This window comes from Mytilus californianus, unplaced genomic scaffold, assembly GCF_021869535.1.
Source record: "Mytilus californianus isolate M0D057914Y unplaced genomic scaffold, xbMytCali1.0.p SCAF_4, whole genome shotgun sequence".
Lineage (NCBI taxonomy): Eukaryota > Metazoa > Mollusca > Bivalvia > Mytilida > Mytilidae > Mytilus > Mytilus californianus.
Window position 1 is genome coordinate 111,776,773 of NW_026262690.1, and position 18,683 is coordinate 111,795,455.

At 34.1% G+C, this 18,683-nt stretch overlaps 1 pseudogene; it reads left to right on the forward strand.

The window, feature by feature from the left end:
- Nucleotides 1-1,557: 1,557 nt before the first annotated feature.
- LOC127737186 (uncharacterized) lies at nucleotides 1,558-11,060 on the forward strand (annotated as a pseudogene).
- The last annotated feature ends 7,623 nt before the right edge of the window (nucleotides 11,061-18,683 follow it).

Sequence of the window (18,683 nt, forward strand, 5' to 3'; positions counted from 1 at the left end):
AAAATCGAAATATCAAAATGAAATGTATCAGTATTGAGAAATTCTCCATTTGTTAACAATAAAATAACAATGTTTTGAGTAAAATCATGGAAATGGAATGAATCCATTCATTTTCAGTGTAATTATATTTTGATCAAATATCAATAAATAATCATAAGATGAGTTAGAACTTTTGACTCCGGATTATATAATTTTTCAACATCTTTTCTGTGGTTGTACATCCTGGTACTCGGTCAAGTAAGAGCAACCAAAATAAGTAAAAGCAAAAACATAATCGGTGTTTTTTAGGGGAAAGTTTACTGTTTTCCGATGATTTTGTGGTGTAAAGAAAATGTTAAGCTGGTAATTTTTCCCCAAAATTGTACCGATTGAAAGGTAGGTTTTACTTCTTTAGCTTGCTCTTACCTAACTTGGTACCAGGATGTCCAACAAAAGAAAAGGTAACCAGTCGAAAAATTATATAATCCGGAGTCAAAAGTCGGTAATATGAAAATAGTCTATTGCATACTTACTTTTGAAAATAGAAATACATGCATTACCAAAAGCACATCTGCTTAATCCACAGTTTTCCTTACGAGGAAATGCTTGTACAAAGTCATGAATATGACAATTGTTTTCCATTCATTTTATGTGTTTGAGCTTTTGATTTTGACATTTTATAAAAGACCTTCCGTTATGAATTTCCTTGCAGTTCGGTATTTTTGTTATTTTACCTTTTACTAATAAATTTCGGGAGACAAGCCTGTTTTATCAACTGAAAAAAACCCACAATTATCTTTCCGAATTTAATGCAAGGGTGATATATCAATTTTGTTTTTGTTCACCATCATACCTGATCTGAAATTAAGCACACAACTCTTTCAGTCTTACCACCAGTGATTTCAATCACTTTGATTGCCTGAAGTATCTAAGAATCAATACAGAATGTAAACATTGAAAAGTGAAAGAATCGGCCCAGAGTTATCATATTGTGCTGTTATCCAGAATTAATAGATATCTAGATATTAGTGGAAGAAAATCATTTTGTAAATATTCTGCCAATATTGGATTTTTTTTTGCTTAATAAGGGTAATTGTAATGCATCTGAATTTCAAAGAATTGTTAAGACGCAGAAAAAGGCTGCCGTAATTATGCTAGATGCACCAATACTGACGCCTACTGTATTTTTCATTGATTTAAAGAGCTAAATTGGTGAATTTCAAATCTCGTATTTCTTAACATAAATTGATTTTTGTTCATAAAATTTTCAATTATAATGCACCTTATTACCTTAGAGAACTATGTTGTCCAATTATAAACCTACACAACAGAACATTAAGATATTATGCAAACAGTAATCTAGCTGTAGTGAGGCATAATAAGAAATAAACACAATTCACATAGAGGTCCTCATTACTCTGGAATAAATTGCCAAATGAAAATTTTTGTACTTCTAAAAGATAATGTGTAGATTTCTTAACTATAAATGGTAGGTAACAACTCTCTCACTCTGTCATGTAAACATGTGTACATTTTATGTTCAATTTCCAATAATAATTTAAACATGGTCAGGCAGAAATGGTAAAAACGTTGTTAGACAGAGAACAAGACTATAATAAATGGAATGATTTTGATCAGTCACCTGCAAGGATGACTTGTGAACATGGTCATACACAAATAGTAAATAAGTTGTTAGGCAGAGGAGCAGACTTTGGTAAATGCGATTCTTCTGGTGATTCACCTTCAATGGAGGACTGTAGAGACTGTCAAACAGAAATAGTAAAGATGTTGTTAGACAGCGGAGCAGACTATGATTTTTGTGTCAGATGGCGTCGGTCATATTTAATGTATGACCATGTGAACATAGTCATACAGAAATAGTTAAGATGTTGTTAGATTGAGGAGCAGAATATAGTATATATGGTAATTATGGTCAGTCACCTGTAATGAAGGCTTGTGAACATGGTCATAAAAATAGTAAAGATGTCGGTAGATAGAGGGGCAAACTATATTATATGTTATAGATTTATTCAGTAATCTGTAATGAAGGCCCGTAAAGAGGGTAATTCAGAATAGTAAAGATGTTGGAAGACAGAAGAGTAGACTTAAATAAATGTGATCTTTTTGGTGATTCACCTCTAATGGAGGCCAATGAAGAGAGTCATACAGAAATAGTAAAAATGTTGTTAGAAAGAGGAGCAGACTATGATAAATGTACATGACTGTTTAGGTCGGTCAGCTTTACTGACGGCGTGTATACTAGGTCATACATAAATACTAAATATATTGCTAGAGAACGGAGCAGACTGTAATAAATGTGATAATAATGATCAGCCACCTATAACAATGGTTTTGAACATGGCCATACAAAAATAGTAAAGATGTTGTTAGATAGAGGAGCAGACTATAATAAATGCGGTAAATATGGTCAGTCACCTGTAATGACCGCTTTTGAATATGGTCACATAAAAATATAGTAAAAATGTTTTTCGAAAGATGATCAGACTATAATATCCAAAATTGAGGGTGGGTGTATACTTTGAGTGCTTGATTTGTCTTTTACAAGAATGAGAGGGTTGAGTCAAAAATACTATTGTTTGAATGGTGAATGTACAAATTACTAAGTATATCAATGACTTGAACATTGAAGAAACTGTTTCTATGGCGTGTTCGCATGAAGCAGCGGAGGTCTGGGGTTCGAACCCAAATTTTAAAAAGATATTTGCTGCTTTTCCGCATTTAGGAGTAATAGCAACGACTAGTTGGATCGGAGTCATAAGAATGTGTCCGGGTATGGTGACACGTCTTCTTGTGGACTGTTACCTTGTAAAATAGAACAGTAAAGATCCGGCTCAGGGGGTCAGTCTTGTACAAAGAAGTTTAATGTTCAATTTTTGCACTACGCTCTGCGGTCTGCTATGTGTTCTCAAAAGACACATACGATCGTTTGGTTTAAACTGCAGTGGAGCGATCTTATGTCTTTCATCCTATATAGAAATCAAGATGACTTTATATTCAAGAAGGTTTGATCCTTTGCTGACATACCTTCCTTTTCGCCTAGTTTAGTGTTGTCGAAGATTGGGTCTAGTCTAAATGAAATCTCAATATCTTAAAGGGACTAAATAGTTGATCGTCCATTGCCTACAATTACGGTATTGTTCACATTGACAACTTAGTTTTTGGGTCCATGAAGAGAGTACATATTCGGTTTCATTGTCATTTTCTCCGAAGCAGTTGAACAAGTGTTAATTTACTTAGATCCAGTTACTTTAGTCATCAATCACACAGTAAACAGCTTTGAAATGCTCTGGTCTGCCAGAGGTATAACCTTTGGCAAGTACTATTTTAGCACAGGATTTACTGGTATTGTTTAATGTCAGATATTTTGATGCATTTCCAATACTAGCTGCACGGCAGTGGCAAGATTATTGCCATTAGCACATCTTATATTCTGAATACGCTGTTTTAAGCTTGGTCCAAAATACTTCGGAGTTTCCTTTTAGGTATTGTTTAAAAGTTTAGGAAAATCAACCTACGTTAGTGAAGTGACCATTTTCAATCATCTCAGTACTACCACATCTATATATCATCCAAAAATTCCAATACTAGCTGCACGGCAGTGGCAAGATTATTGCCATTAGCACATCTTATATTCTGAATATGCTGTTTTTAGCTTGGTCCAAAATACTTAATCAAAAAGTCCAACTGTTCAAAGGGATTTGTATCTAACTCGGTCATTATGTGAAGAAGACTGATTTTCCAAGATGAGTCGTGTGGAGCCTTGTCATTAAATGTTGTGAGCCTAAATGTAATTAAGTCGCTCTTCACTATACACTTGCCAATTCTTGAGCCTCGCGCCTCTGGGTTGGAACAAAAGGGCGTGCAGATGGATGCAATGGTCACAGTTAATGATTAGCAATTTCAACACTGTCGGCTTGCAAGTAATTTTCAGTCAAATGTGAAGCATGTTGTGAGCGTTGTTGCTCCGTTATTTATTCTATACGTCGTTCTATAATGTTATATGAATCAAGTCAATAACGACTGCGGAAGTTTCCGTTAGAAATTTGTTCTATATCAGCATGCTGAACTACCGGATTAGCGATTCTTGGTGGTTCGTAACTCTCGCCATCAAGATCATGATTCAATGCCTTCTTTACGCCTTGCAGTCCCGACTAAGCTGCTTTGACTTCTCGCTTCATAGAGAGAAAATTTCTTTCTGCTTTGAACATAGCTCATGGTATAGATAGTTCTGCCTCCTCTTTGGCATATTTAACGCGTGCCATTGCGGTCTCCAGATTGTATCACAGTCTGCAAGAATCTCTAATTTTGAATTTCAAGTTGTCCTATTATGACCGGAACACTAACAGGAACTATTATCGGAACTGGAACTTTTAAGAGTCAGCTCACTCTCATGTTTGGATCTCTAGCTATATGCAGCATTTACTTAAATGTTGTATAAAGACAGATATTTTAGCCTTTAATGCATCAAATGTCACTTTAAAGGACGCCTGCTAAATGTTACTTCCTTTTGTCCTATACTATTTCAAGAAATCAAAATAGTTGTTGGATTTATTTTTGAACTTGTCTGTTAACTTCGAAATTTCGTCTCTATAAGTCGAAACTAAGGAGAGGTGTCTTCTACGTCCAGCATAAATAGATGTTTCACTGTTATAATAAGTCGTTGAGAGATCAACAGTTTATTGGTATACAGATCCCCTTAGAGGGTGAAAACTGAAAGTAAAAAATAACACTAACAAGAATGCCATAAAGACGAATACGTATATAAGACATGATAATTAGTAATAAATTCACAAAGAAAATGGTTAACAGTTAAATAAAGTTACTCTTATACGCGACACTTTAAGATAATTCAGAAAAAACAACTCGAAATAAGATATGAATATATCAGAAAAAGATTGCACGACTACACATACAATTGATAATAGAAATGGGGAATGTGTCAAAGAGACAACAACCCGACCAAAGAGCAGAAAACAGCACAAGGCCTCCACTGGGTCTTCAACACAGGGAGAAAATCCCGCACCCGGGAGGCGGGCATCAGCTGGTCCATAAATAAAAATGTTGTATTAACGTAGTCGCAAAATATGATTGGTTGCATTTGTGATTGACTGTATGTTTCATAACATCCACGGTAGGAGTATGTACGCACGTTAAAACTGTTTGGTACTATTCTCCTTTTTGGAAAATTTGAGCGTGACCTTATCTTCATCTTAACGTAAAAATCCTAAAATAAATCTTATCATGTCGGATTGACAAATAATGAATGAAATTTAAGGGGGGAAATGTATACATTGAACTATTAACAGGACTGCTTATTCATCGGAAATATTAACTCATATCGGGTGTAAATTAACACCAATACGCTAATGAGAAGGTTTAAAATTGATGACAAGTTATGAAAAATTTGCCCAAAGATAGATATAAAAAAGCACTGGTATAAAAGGTAAACTTACTCAAGTACAAAAAACATGTAGTGTGTTTTACTCCTAGAAGAAAAAAACCCAACGAGTTTCGTTTTTTAAAATAATGGAGGGAATGATAAAACAGGTAAGTGAAGACATGGCCAAGCCGGCACATAGACCAGACATTACAACTTGGTTAAGGCAATTATAACATTTCTCTTTGACTTTAGTGCTTGATAAACATGTTTTTATAACAGAGAATAAAAATTAAAAGTTTGATCATATGTGGAATAGAAAAACAGTTGTATGAAGATGAATTTTATTCATTTTGACAAAAATCAATATATTTTTACATGTGACCTTATATTAAATTAACACATTTTCTATGTGTTTGCTTTTAACCAATGGTATTCCTAGAAGTGTGTAGAAGGTAAGATAAATAAAAATATGTATTGGTCTGTTTGTATAACTATTTATTTTCCCTCTCTTCATACCAAACCAATGTATGGCATTATGTCCGACACGTCTTACATTCGTTTTGTTTTGTTTTGTTTGATTTCGTTTTGTTTCAGTCAATTTGGAATTTTATTCACCAACCAATACGCTCTTTGAAGGACAGAATAATTACAATGTGATTATTTCTAACATAACAAACAAGATAAACAATAAACTAAAAAGAAAATAATGGTTCATTTGAACAATAATTGTATATTAGGATTTAAAACTAGATTTTAAATCTCTTATCCGCAGTGGTCTGGTTTATAGTTGTCTTTGTGTTCTCCTAAATCTTTGCGGTATATAGCTGAAGCATACGTCATCAAATTCACAGTGACGCACTTCCTTTTTTCAAGAACATTGGAAGAGAAAAGACGTAGTTGAAAGGCTAAGAATTATTTCATTTTATCTGTGTCCATCGATGTTTAATTTGTTAAAGAAATAACTTTACATAGTTAAATACATAATGAAACGGCTTTAATTTTGTAGAATTAACATTATTGCATCGTTATTTGTACAATTTAAGCGCATAGTTGGAATTATGTCATTGCCATGAGTTGTAATTATTTCGCACATCGGCCACAGTTCCGTAGAATTGTCTTGTGTTTGCAAGAATGTAGCTTTTATAATTGATTTGTTTATATAAAGAAAACTTCGTCGTCCGCAATTTTATTGTGCACGACGATTTATTTTGTTTCCCGATTTTGTAAAGTATTTGGCGTCTGTATGATAAGGATAATTAAATCGATGACATATGTTCATAATCTTATTTTAAATTACCAGAGACATCCAGTCTGATATTTTAATCTTGTGTGCATTGTTGAAACGTTAATTTTTGGATGATTGACTGTTTGTATGCAAGTCTGATTGTGATTACACGTTTGTTTATGAATGTGGTAATCATCTGATAACTGGTGTCGGGTTTTTATTACATGATTCATACGTGATTACTTGATTCATAAGTGATTATTTGATTCATAATTGATTATTTGATTCATAAATGTAATCATTTGTCTGGGTCATAAATTTTTCTTCATACAATATTGAATACTTAAATTTATTCTGATCATAGGATAAATAATTGATTATTGCATGATTTAGATTACCATCCTTTGAGTACAATTATTTGTATAGTACAATGTAATTGTTCAAACTTTGCACACACCAATATCAAGTGTTTTGTTTTATATTTTTGATATACTTGTTTATGCCATTTATCACAATTCATTGTTAACAAATTTTACAAGTCTGTTTTATTATACGACTAAATTCGTTGATTATAACGCGGTATTACAATAACTTAGTAAAATTTAATTTACTAACGTACAGGTTTAATTACAGTTTACAAAATGTTTCGAAGAACTTCTAGAAAGAGAGCTGCCCCTCCTCAGAGATACAATAAAGCAGCGTCAGCAGCAAAGAAGGTGACAGCAGTTAGATCACCTGTTGCTAGCCTTCAGCATTTGTTCCAGTCAGAGTCCATTGTAATGGTGACGAACGGAATGGTTCATGCTTGATTAATATGCCTGTTAGTGGTTCGTCAATGCCTGGAGTTGCCCCGACACATATGCCAAGGACCCATACAGCGGTGGCAATGCCCAGTCTTGCAGTACCTACAAGTAGTTCAGTAGTCCCATTGTTTGTGCAGGTACCAGGAACAACAATGACTCCTCCAGTATCCAGTAGTCCTGATGTGGCTACTCATGACACTACAGGTAATACTCAGTTGACAACAACCCATCAACACTTCATTTTACAATCCACTAAAGCAAGTGATGAATTGGGCATGCACATATCAATTGCCAATAAGGAGAAAAATAGCTAATGGGGAATTTATTGATTTGGCATGTTTGTTACAAAATACCAATATTCAATTAAACAAACCATATGCTTTGTGCAAGGTGAATTGGCGTTGCAACAAAAACAACAGCAGCAAAAAATTACAAATATTGATCAGTTGGACTGATGCTTTTCTAATTTATATTAGTGTATATCGTCTAGCTCATCCTGAAAAGTTTCAAGAGTTGTTGAAATACACTAACAACATCAGAATAGCTGCTAAACGCTGTGGTTCATATAGTATAGGGTGGAACAATATGATGAGCAGTTCCGATTAAAAATATCTCAGAACACAACTTCATCATGGGCAGACATAGATTTGGAGTTGTGGTTAATGTACATCAATCAAAACAATAATGCCACAGAATCAACAGTTCGAAGCATATACAATTGCTATGCTTTCAATTATAATGGTTCTTGCACTAGATTTAATTGTACTTATAGTCATTCATGCATTAGATGTTTTGCTGCTCATCCTTTGGTATCTTGTCCTCGAGGTATGGTAAATAAATACCAAGGCAGAATGTTAGGTGGAACTCGCCCACCTTTTATTGCAAGGCCTCGTTTACAGTTGAGATCTCAGGATAATTATTCTTTCAGGACCCCACAGTTGTATACAAGACCAAGATATCAAGGACCAGTTGTGGGTCAAAGGTCATACACCAGTTAAAGTTCATGTTCTTGAAAAGTATTTGCTTAATTATTACAATCGTTATAATGCAGAATTATTGTTTACTAGATTTAGGGATGGCTTTCGTTTAAATTATGTTGGACCTAGGTTGTCCGTGTGGTCCAAAAACCTCATTTCAGCTGAAATTCATAAAAATAAAACTAAAATGAAGCTAGCAAAAGAAGTTGAATTGGGCAGAATGTTAGGCCAATTTACAGAAAAACCTATTTCCACCTTGAGAATTTCACCTATTGGTTTGGTTCAAAAGCCAGATAACGGATGGCGTTTAATTACCTACCTTTCTTACCCAAATCTGTGTAGTGTCAATGACATTATAGAAGAAGACTTATGTAAAATTGAATTTATTTTTGCTGGAGGTGCTTTAACTAATTACTGTCAGGTTTTAATGTTCAAATTCTTGGAGGTGACTTCAAAAATTGGTGTCCCAATTGCCAAAAAAAATAAAACCATTGGACCAACTACTGTACTAATTATTTTTGGGGCTTAGAAATAGATACTGATCAGATGTTGGTCAGGATTCCTGACAGCAAAATTAAAAAATTAAAATCTCACTTGGAAAACTTGCTTACTTTGAAAAAGGTTCGGGTAAATGTTTTAGAGTAGTCTATTGGTTTAATGGCTTTTTGTACTAGGGCTATCCCATCTGCAAGAGCATTTTTAAGAAGATTTTATGATTTAATTGGTCTGTCAAGGAAAAGAAACCATTTTATTTAATTAGAGTCACTATGGAAGTCAAACAAGATGCAATGGTGTGGTTAGAATTTTTGTCACATTTTAATGGGGAATGTTATTTACCGGATAAATTGTGGTTTACCAATGAAACTATTGAGTTGTTCACAGACAGTGTAGGTAGTCCATCATTGGGCTGTGAGGGCTTATTTTGCTGGGAAATGGACGCAGTTTCGTTGGCCAGAAAATTGGGCAGACTCTAAATTGATGAAAGATATTACATTTCTCGAACTGGTTCCAATAATACTGGCTTTGTATTCATGGGGTCTGCAATTCAGAAATAAAAAAATCTTGTTTATGATAGATAATCAGGCTCAACAAAAGGACTTCGAAGTCGAAATCAGTTATGAGATTAATTCGTTCCTTGGTTTTGTTTACATTATGTAACAATACTCAGTTTAAAACAAAACATATAGAAGGGTCATTCAATGTGACCGCCGATGCTTTATCTCGGTTTCAGATGTGTCGATTCAGAGTAGTGGCACCAGATGCAGAAGAGAATCCTACCAAGATACCTATGAAATTCTTGGTAATCATTTCGAGGCTGACATAAATTATTTGTTGCAAAATTCGATTGCCCCCTGCACATTCAAAACCTATCAAGGTGGATAGGAATCATTTTGTAATTTTAGAGTTAACTTTGGCTTGAATCAAAAATGGCCTGCACCTCTTCAGGATGTTATAATATTTATAACGCATTTGTTCAAAACTGGACTATCACATTCTACGGTAAACTGTTATTTATCAGGCATCAGTTTCTTTCATAAGTTGAATAATTTGTTGGACAGTACACAGTGTTTCGTTGTTCGTAAAATGGTTGAAGGTGTAAGGCGCGCGAAATCTAAATTGGACTCGAGATTACCACTTACTAGAGAACTGTTGGAAACGATTGTAGGTGTACTTCCAAGTTTGTGCTCGTCACAGTTTGAAACAAAATTGTTCACTGCAGCATTTTCATTAGCATTTCATGGGTTATTCAGGGTAGAAGAGTTAACGGTAGGCAGTAAAGGTATTGCTGATCATACAGTTTTGTTTAATAATGTTAAGGTTTGTGATAAATTTCTTCAGGTTTATTTGGCAACATCAAAAACAGATTAGTTGGGAACAGGGAAAGTGCTCACCATTTCAAGTCAATACAATGTTAAAATCTGTCCAGTGATAGCATTTAGTTCTTATTTTATGATTCTTCCGTCTGTTGAAGGACCGTTGTTTTGTCACTATGATACTAAACCGTTGACTAGATATCAGTTTTCTGCCGTCCTTAAAAAATCACTGGCTGTTTTAGGATATAAAGGGTCTAATTACAAGTCACATTCCTATAGAAAAGGTATGGCCACTACTCTTTCGATCGAAGGGTATGCAGATGAGTATATAAAGGTACTTGGTCGTTGAAAATCTGATTCATCCTATTTAAAATATATAAGGGTTCCAGTGTAGGCTGAAAAAGAAGGGTTGCAGGTTTTTTTTGGGGGGGGGGGGGGGGTGGGGTGGGGGGTTGGGGGGGGGGGGGGGGGGAGGGTACTTAGTCGTGATTTTCCACACAAGGTTATTTTTCTGTAAAAGGAATATTACTTGTTAAAATGTTATGTTATGTAAAGGCTAACCTGTGAAAACATGACAGCAAGTACTAAGTGCTGTTTAAGATTTGCAGGTCGGTCAACCAGCATATGGATCGTTGGATCTTCCATAATCAAACATGCTTTTTGCACAGCAAGAATAGACCTGGAGGGGTGAATTTAGGTTTGAGCCGATTAGGAGCAACGGTGTGGTGGCAAGGAAGGAGCGGGTTAATACTGTCTAAAATGAAGGGGCAAATTAACACGATGATTGAATATGAAGAACAGCCAGATGTTATAATAATTCACATTTGGGGTAATGACATAGGCAAGACAAGATTAGGTTAGGTTATTTGCAATATCAGTTAAAGCAGTTTCTGATTTGGATTTGGGAAAAGTTCCCTAAATCCATGGTGGTTTGGTCACAAACTTTACCGAGGAAAACATGGCGTTATTCTAAAAACATTGCTGCTATGGAGAGGATTAGGCTCAGATTAAATAGCACCATTGCTACTTTTGTTCAAAAAAATGGTGGATGTTATATTCATTATCCAGACATAAAAAATAACAAGAATTTTTTGGTAGAAGATGGTGTTCACCTTACATCCCTTGGCAATGAGGTGTTCTTGAATATTATTCAGGGTGCACTTGAAACCTTTTTGACAAGCGGACATGCTGGGAAAACGTTTCCTTAGCAATTTTGTTTTTCTCAGGGGATTAAGGAATATGCTGTTGTACATAAAAATAATTTTTGAATATTATAGAAGTATATCCGTAGTGTCATCCAATTATCGTCATACTTTAATTAGTAAATACTGCAGTAATTGCCACAGTTAGGCGCAGCTTACCCCCACCTTGTGGCGGATGGCCATTATGTCCAAAAAAGGTTTTAGACAGTCTGGCCATTTTGGCACATTTCGCTGCGCTCGGATAGCATTGTTATATATTATTCACAAACTCAATTCAAATATTAGCCTCTGATTTCCAGGGTTAATTTCAATTTAGTCAGTTCAAATCATTAGTCTCTGATTTCCAGGGTTAATGGATGTCGTCCTATTCAATTGAGTAGATATGGTCTGCTATCTAAGAACAGTCGGCGACCATCACATATTATGTCTCAAAGTGCTAGAATGTATAATTATATTGGACATTTTCAGAAAAAATATATTGTTTGAAGTTTATAGTTGTGATGTAATTTAATCTATTAAACTGTGACGAATTACTGCCAATAACCCTTAAATAGTTTTGTCTTTCTGATTATCCAGGTTAAATTGCATTAAAGGTTTTTTCTGTTTTTTTTAAATTTTTCAAATATTACAAAGTAAAAATGTCAACATAAATGCGTTTTTTTTCTATTTGAGGATATCCAACTAGACTTGGACAAAGAGAGACAAATCGATCAGTCTCATATTTCAGATGTAGCTATCATTTAGTTACGAATCCTGATATTTTGTTAGTTCAGATATCATATGTTAAATAAGTTTTATCTCACATAGTAATAGCTACCTTCATATGTCATTAAGCATAAAAATCATTTCCCTGAAAAAAACCTTGAGTCATTGTTCATATTTAAAATTAAGATCATTGATAAATGGCTCTTACAGTTTCAGTCTAATAAAAAAATGTCTTTCGTCGTTTACTATTTCCTTGCTTTTCTCTTAGAAATTATTGCAAAAGAGGGACGAAAGATACCAGAGGGACAGTCAAACTCATAGATCGAAAACAAACTGACAACGCCATGGCCAAAAATAAAAAGACAAACAGACAAATAATAGTACAGATGACACAACATAGAAAACCAAAGACTAAGCAACACGAACCCCACCAAAAACTGGGGGTGATCTCAGGTGCTCCGGAAGGGTAAGCAGATCCTGCTCCACATGTGGCACCCGTCGTGTTGCTTATGTTATTACAAATTCGGTAAATAGTCTAATTCGGTAAGTCATATTCGTGAAAAGGGAGGGTATTGTAGTTACGACATAAGGAACATATCCGATATCATCTGTGAAACGGTTATTCCATAACGGTCAACCAACTCGTGATGGCGTCCGTAAAATAAGTATCTACCCCTAGTCTAAATTTGGCTAATAATTTTCTTAGTTCCTCTGAGCTTCGGGTGTGACTTTTTACACCAATATATCTCGACATACTACTATATATCCGTAATAAGCAGTTCATAATTCGAGTATTTATCGTGTTTTGTTGTGAATAAAATTGCCAAAAAGTACTTATTTTATGTATTGATGTAAACAATAAAGAAGAGTAATTTTTCGTGTATGGATGTAAATATCAAATCTGGCAGGACAGTTATTTTTTCGTATTATGATGCCAAAAAAAAGAAGATACCAGAGATATTAAAACTCACAAGTCGAAAACGAAAACGAACTGACAATGCCGTGGCAAAAACGAAAAACGACCAAAAGACAAACAATAGTATACAATAGTTATCAAAGGTACCAGGCTTATAATTTAATACGCCAGACGCGCGTTTTGTCTACATAAAACTCATCAGTGACGCTCAGATCGAAATAGTTAGAAAGCCAAACAAGTACAAAGTTGAAGAGTATTGATGACCCAAAATTCCAAAAAAGTTGTGCCAAATACGGCTAAGGTTATCTATGCCTGGGATAAGAAAATCCTTAGTATTTCGAATAATTCATACTTTTGCAACAGTAAAACAAAACAGAACATAGAATATTAAATGAGCAACATAAACACCACCGAAAACCGGGGGTGAACGCAGGTGCTCCGGAAGGGTAAGTAAATATTTTGGGAACTTTCGTGCTGCTCATGTATATATATTAACCCGATGATAAGTCTTATTCGTTAAGTCACACCCAAGTTCGAAGATGGAATTGTGGAACAAATCTGTAGTCATATGTTGAGGATGATCGGCGGATAATCAAATTCATTGTTAAGTCATGTTACTATTGTGCAACTTGTACCTTCCTGTTATTTACTTGTTATAATTCATGATTTAATGTCATATCTTTTTGTGCTTTCCGATACGTCATGTCTCGCATGAATACTCGGGTTTTTATCTTATCGATATATTTTACGTAGGAAGATAGTTTCATATTTATTCTTTTGAAATGTTACTAAATTCAAGGGTATAATTAGACCCATTGTTACTTTAAATTTTAAACAGTACAAAATCTAGATTACGGGGTTATATTTCTTTAAGCGACAAAAGGATTGCAACGTTTAAGAAATAGCTGATGTTTCGATAATTTAACAATACATATCATTGACGCATAGACTATTCAAAATTTGACAAACATTTTTTTACCCGATTTTCGATCAGTTGATAAAATGTCCATTTAACTTAACCGGAAATAACTCAATCCACGATTTTTTGTGTCCAGCTCTAAGTTCGGGGATATTATATAAACGATTGTTTTAGGTTTACATTTGTGTTGATTGTTCCGTTTTCAAACGTGAATCTGCATATAGTTTCTATTGTCCGGTTCATTTACATGATCTTTGAGCTATACAAAAATTAAGGTAAGTCTGTATAATATTTAGTACATATAAGGCTTTCAGTTTTAAAAGGGCGCTACAATCAAGAATCAATACTTTTTTCCTTTTTTGAATTGCCTGTCCGTCCAATAAATAAATTTTTTCCATAAATGATATACTAAATGTGAATGATTTAAAGAGAAATAAAAGCTTTGAAATCTAATGTCGCGTTTTTACTCTAAAATAAATTCATCATAGATAACAGGATGGAAATTTTGTACGCCAGATGCGCTTTTCGTCTACAATAGACTCATCAGTGACGCTCGAATCAAAAAAAATGTTTAAGAGATCAAATACGAACTTAAAGAGCATCGAGGACCAATAATTCCGAAAGGTTTGCAAAATACAGCTAAGGTCATTTATTTCTGGGATAGAATTTATAGGATTGTCCCGCTTTTGAGTAAATGTTGGTTTCTTTGTTTTTATGCTGTCATACTTTTTCTCTTTTTTTATAAGGCGATACGAGTTGAAGTTAAATTGTGATTAATTAATAAATAAAGAAGAATTATTCCTCAAAAATGTTAGATAAGAAGCAAATTGCAATAGTTCTTTCTTAACTTGGGCGTGTATGCGTAATTGCACTATTATCTGATATTCATATACAAAATTATTTAGACTGCTTCAAATTAACCCCATGGTAACCAATTTTTCGTGTAATTAATTGTCTCTACTGTGCAGCTTTTATCGCAGATCAAACAAAACGATTTTGTTTAATTCTTGGTATTTAAATTGTTTAGACGATTTTGTTGTTGAGTTGAATGACACATAATTTAAAAAATTAGTGAAGAATACCAATTATGCAATCATTACCAAAATATCACGTCCTGTGTCAGTGCACATTCTTATCTGTACAATACATAAGAGCAAACTATAATGTAGCATGATTGGATATTTAAATGGTTTCTGCAAAATCAACAACACCGGACATTATTTAAAAGAATAGTAAAGACGCGGACGTAATTGATTGTGTTTAAAAGAAAACACTAGGTCAAAAGGAAGTAATTCCAGATGACTGGCGCCACCTTGTCTTTACATCCAATATAATATTTAATTCCATGTAAATTAGAAAACAAAATTAAATAGTGAGAAATGGGTGTTGGCGTTTGGTGTAGAAATAGCGAGAAATTTGGAGGAAACCCTCTATGACAAGCAACATTTTCTGTGCAAAATTAAGCAAGGGTGTTCTTCGTTTATACTATTACGAAAATTCCGGAACCATTGCATATCCTTAAAAATGCCATTTTTTCTATAAAAAAAACTAGGGCACCATATGTGTTTTGCAGTTTTATTCACACAAAACGTGTTGATTATTCAGATTTGACAGTTTTATCAACACATATATCTCCCAATTGATACGATATTCCCGGGCTTGTATTTTCTATCATGATTTCCTTGATAGAGGGTTGCTGCTTACAAGGAAGCTATTAAACTAAGAGTTCCAAATGGTGAAGTTGACATCATCCCTTCGTAAGTATACGGACGCCAGCACGAGTTGGTTGACCGTTATGGAATATCTGTTTCACAGATGATAGCGGATATGTTCCTAATGTCGTAACTACTATCCCGTTCCCTTTTCAGGAATGTGATCTACCGAATTAGACTATTTACCGGGTTTGTACTACCACGAGCAACACGACGAGTGCCACATGTAGAGCAGGATCTGCTTACCCTTCGGAGTACCTGAGAGCACCCCCAGTTGTTTAGTAGGGTTCGTGTTGTCTTTAGTTTTCTATGTTGTGCTTTGTGTACTATTGTTTGTCTGTTTGTCTATTTCTTTTTTTTAGCCATGGCGTTGTCAGTTTATTTTCGATTTATGAGTTTGAACGCCCCTCTTTTATAGTAAAACACAGGACCCAAATGGACTACCATTGTCGCCTATGCAAATGATTACTTCATTTAAACCACTAATGATATCACTGATTTTGTAATTTTTATATTAAATAAAGTTTTTATCATTTTCTCCAATTTACTGTCAAATGCACAATTGGCATGGTGTATGCAACTAGGAAATAAGCCGCCAACACATGTTCGATCAGTACAATATAATCGAAAACAACGTTTACCTTAAAATCCCAGTATTGATATGATACTATTCAAATTTGAATAGTAAATGTAAGGTTGTAACCTTCAGTTTGAAAATTTTCATATGAGCTACTTAGCCATGACGTTAATGCGCCAAAGTCGTACATGAAATTTCGTAGAAGTTGATTTCATTTTAGATATGCACATTTTTCAAGCTCTACATGCTTTAATGTATATTTTGTAATGAGTTAGAATAGGAACAAAAGAACAAAAGTTGAAGATTTGCCGTCTTCAAATCGCTATTTGACGCATCAACTCATCTGCTGCAGTACTGTCATTTATTAAGGTAATGTTATGTGGTATGCAGGTGTTTAAGGCATTGCCACGTCTGTTGTCTATGGAGATTATTTGTCCTGTGCGTTTGCTTAATGTAAATTGTTAAGGTTTTGATGATGTAAGTTTGAGAGAAACCATTTAAGTAGGTCAATGATATTTGTTATGCATTAATACATTTACTGATTAAAACGATTGAGGGACCAATGATCTAACCAATGATTTGATTAACACTTAATATGAATTATAAATGATTACAAAGTAAAACCAAATCAAACTACAGTAAAAATTTGTAATCTTATGAAGGCACATTTACAATTTAACACTTGGAGTCGTCGTCCTGCATCGTCCATTAACTCACAAACAATCTTCCCCTCTACAAATACTGGGCCCATTAGAGCCAGACTTGGCCACGATTATCTTTTTTGCTATCTTGTTTAAAAAATTTGTCTGGCTAACCAACCGAAATGGCTTTATATTGAATATAGGATAAAAACATGTTCTGATTAATATCTTGAATCCGCTATGGGTAGAACAAATAAATTCTCAAAGGAGCAGAAATATTCATAATGCTTTTTTTGTATTTTTGCTAAACGTTATAAATATGACAGATAAAAGAAGCTTTGAATAGCTAAAATGATCAGCATGACAAGATTAATAAATATGGCAACATGGCCGAAGTTGTTGATCAACACAGTATCCATTGTTATCGGAGAGGTTGTAAAATTAACAATTTTTGAATTTAAGGCCAAAAATATAAAAGACAAAGAAACACTGTGAACAGCAAAAATGAGCAACAGGACAAATCCTACAATTTGTCATGAAAGCAGAAATAAAATATATATAAGCATTAAATATAAATATGTAAATATCAGTATAAAATATGGAGATATGGTATGATTGCCAATAAAACAACTATCCACTGGAGACCAAATCATGTAGGTGTTAACAACTGTAGGACTAAGATAACTGTTAGGCCTTCAACAATGACATAACCCATACTGAATAGCAAGCGTATATTTAAAAGCCGCCGACATGACAAAATGTAAAACAAGTCAATGGAGAAAACACAAGGCTTGATTTATATACAAAACAACAAACAAAAACAAATATTATATAAGGCAAGAGTTTACCAATCTTCCTCAAGCTGCCCTATTAAGTGCAGATGAAACTTATGTTTGATATAATGAATCAAATAGTTTTTGCTTTCAAAATAAATACCAAATATTATATCATGGCCTATATAGAGATGATTGATTTATAATATATAATGGAACGTCAGACGAAATAAAAAAAATCGTCTGGCAAATGAGTATAACCCCTTATTCACTGTGTCTAAACTACCCCGGCAAAAAATGTTTGGACTCGATGGTATCTAATATCCGGCACGGTGACTGAACACCAATAGACAGAGAAAAGGTAGTTTTCTGTTTATTTCTTTGTTATTGTTATGATATCGAAGAATATTTATACATATATAACTGTTTTCTATTGTGAGATGTAATATTTTCTACAACCGTTCTAGATTAACAGAGAAATAAGTAAAAATGCACGTCAAAATGACGAATTGAGTGAACCTTGCCTCGAATTTGTTTAATTTCACCTTAAATTGTTCACATGGTACGGAAAGAAAGATATTGACATGGAGATTGCAAAACTAGTCACTTTGAGCACCTCAATCCTTGTATTTCTGCGTATGGAACGAGAGAAATGGGTCATTTCAAAATGGAAGCACCCGGTTTTGTCAATGTGTACAACCCGGTTTTGTCCTAGATTTCACAAGGCAGAACCCGGTTTTGTCAAAGAAAAAAAATGCATAATCGCATAACATAATTGAACTTCAGCAATTAAAAGGAGTTTGGTGGTTGGTTAGAAAACGATTTCTTACAGAGGACAACCTGTTATTTATTTGAATCTGTAAACACTTAATTCCTACTTTATTGGAACAAAAATAATTATAATTTTGCTTTGCATTAAAAAGAAATACTCTAACTGCGAAATAGACAGAAATGAAGGTTAAACCGCAAATTGAGTTTTAAGCGCTCTATACGTATTTTTTTATATGAATTATGTAAATTTTAGTTTTTAAACTTAAAA